General features: G+C 48.9%; 1 protein-coding gene across 1 annotated transcript in view; it reads right to left on the bottom strand.

The window, feature by feature from the left end:
• Positions 1–2,500, bottom strand: part of LOC125029130 (glucose-6-phosphatase catalytic subunit 1-like) — a gene marked incomplete at its 5' end in the record, with an annotated part of 52,804 nt that overhangs the window by 4,546 nt on the left and 45,758 nt on the right.

The following is a 2,500-nucleotide window of genomic DNA, read 5'->3' as shown; positions in this document are numbered from 1 at the left end:
TCCTTCGTACACTTATTTGTCTTGTCCATGCCTTCCTCTCCCTATCGTCCGGTTGCTTTATCCCTCTTTCGTTCCCTCGTTGTAAGATCCGCCACCTACGTTTTCTTTTCAGCCTGTGACGTCCCTCCTTCTCTCTCCTCTCCCTCCCCCTTCTCTCTCCCTTCCCTCCTCCTTCTTACGCCTCGTCCTTACTCTTTTCTCCTCCTTTATACTCGTCCGCCTTCTCCTCCTTCTCCCCCTCCCCCTCCTCCTTCTCCTCCTTCTCCCCCTCCTCCTCCTCCTCATTCTCTTCCTCCTCCTCTTCCTCTTCCTCCTCCTTTGACTCATCTTCCTCCTACCCTCGTCCTTTCTTCGTCTTCTCTACATTCCTATTTCCCCTCGTCAGTCCTTCCCCCCACCTTCGTCTTCTTCCCATTCCTCTTTCTTCTCCCACAACCTCTCTCTCATTCGTCTTCTTTTTATTCCTCTTCTTCCTCACCCTCCTCCACTCGTTCCTCATCTATCTTATTCTCGATAATCTTCCCCCTCCTTCCCTCTTCCTTCTTCTCTCCCCCTCCCCTTTCCTTCGTCTGACTTATCCCTTCCTTCAGTCCTCCCCTCTTATTGGTTCCCCTTCTACCTTCCCCTCCCCTTCCCCGCCTCTCCTTCCCTTTTCTTCTCTCCCCCTCTCATCCTCCCACTCTCCCTTCCTCACGCATCCCCCTGCTCCCGTCCTCCCACTCTCCCCTCCTCACGCATCCCCTCCCCCCCCAGCTTTATCTCCATCCCCCTCCCCCTCCTTCCGCCTCCCCTCCTCCCATCCTCCCACTCTCCCCTCCTCACGCATCCCTTCCCCCTCCCTCTCCTTCCACCCCCCCCCCCCCCTTCATGTTCCTTACGAGGACCCGGATCTTCGTAACTTCGTCCTGGTTTATTAGCGAGGCAGACGGCAACTCCAGCCATTGCTCTCTTCGCAGGCAGAGAAACGCGTACACACAGGCATACAGGCCCAAACGCAGACAAACACACAGGCATGGTGATACATATGTGCATGCAAACAAGCAGGCCCACACAAGCATGGGGGCGCAGGTTTAGAGAAACAAAGGCGCTTTTACACCAGGCATTCATGCATGCAAGCAGGGATACAGACTCAAATGCATTCGTACAGATGTAGAGACCAGCAAGCATAGACATACAAGCACAGACAGACACCAAACACACACACATACACATATACATACATATACACATCGTAGACGTAAACCTAGCATACACATACACGCACAAACTGAAACAGTCACGCAAAGATCCACCCATACACCAGCATAAAGATGCAACATACGTGCGCTCATATCATTGGAGTTAAAAACATATCCGTTAGGCTAAAATGCACAGGTATTGAAATATGTTCATTTTACCTAAAACGCGTGTTATAATCCGTAAAACTTTCCGTCAGAGGACACACCAAATTTGAAGTATTATGAATAAATCAAATGTCATACTGAGTACAGATTTCATAGAATATGTGTCAAAAGTGTTTTGATACCCACGTTGCACCCCCCCCCCCCTCCCCCTGTATCATTTCGATATGATCATTGCATGTTAGCAACACGATTGAAACTTGCAATCGTGTCATGGGCTTTGCATGCAGGTACACATCGCACGACGTAAAACATGGTCTTACGTCCAATGAAGAAGGACATATGTGAGTCATATTTCATAAGGGGAGAAGGGTACGGGTTATATTATCCGGTGCTCGTTTTCTTTGACTCTCCCATTTTATTCTTAGGGGTAACTCTTATAATTTTTTTTTACAGTTATTTGTGTATTTATTTTCCAGGGAAGCTTTCGTTTCCCTTTTTGCTTTTATTCCATTGCGGTGCTACGTGCATCTTGTATGTGTGTGTGTGTGTGTGTGTGTGTGTGTGTGTGTGTGTGTGTGTGTGTGTGTGCGTGTGTGTGTTCTTTCATCTTTCTCCCTGTGCATCTACATATCTATATCTACAACATCCCCATTCCTATTTATCTCTTTCTCCCTACCTATTCAACCTCTTCACATATTCCTCCCTCTCGCCCGCCTCTATCAATCGTATCTATTTCAACCCTCCTTCTCCTCCTCCTCCTCCTCCTCCTCCTCCTCCTCCTCCTCCTCCTCCTCCTCCTCCTCCCCCTCCTCCTCCTCCTCCTCCTTCCTCCTTCCTTTTACAACATGGCACGTAATCCATTTTGTCACATTTTATGGTCTCGGTAAATAATCGAGTTTGGGATGAATACAGTAAACCTTGTTTCGCTTTGGAATAGGAGACTGCGTTGGGAGACAATAACGAAGAAGGATGAAGTGGAGGAGGAGGAAGATATGAATGGGGAGGAAGAGGAGGTGGAGGAGGAGGAGGAGGAGGAGGAGGAGGAGGAGAAGGAGGAGGAGGAGGAGGAGGAGGAGAAGGAGATAAAGGGAAAACAGGAAGTGAAAGAGGGAGGTATATGAGGGATGGAAAAATGGGAAGTGGAGATGAAGGGAGGA

The sequence above is a fragment of the Penaeus chinensis genome, chromosome 9 (assembly GCF_019202785.1).
Source record: "Penaeus chinensis breed Huanghai No. 1 chromosome 9, ASM1920278v2, whole genome shotgun sequence".
Taxonomy (NCBI): Eukaryota; Metazoa; Arthropoda; class Malacostraca; order Decapoda; family Penaeidae; genus Penaeus; species Penaeus chinensis.
This window is presented reverse-complemented; position numbering and strand designations above follow the sequence as displayed.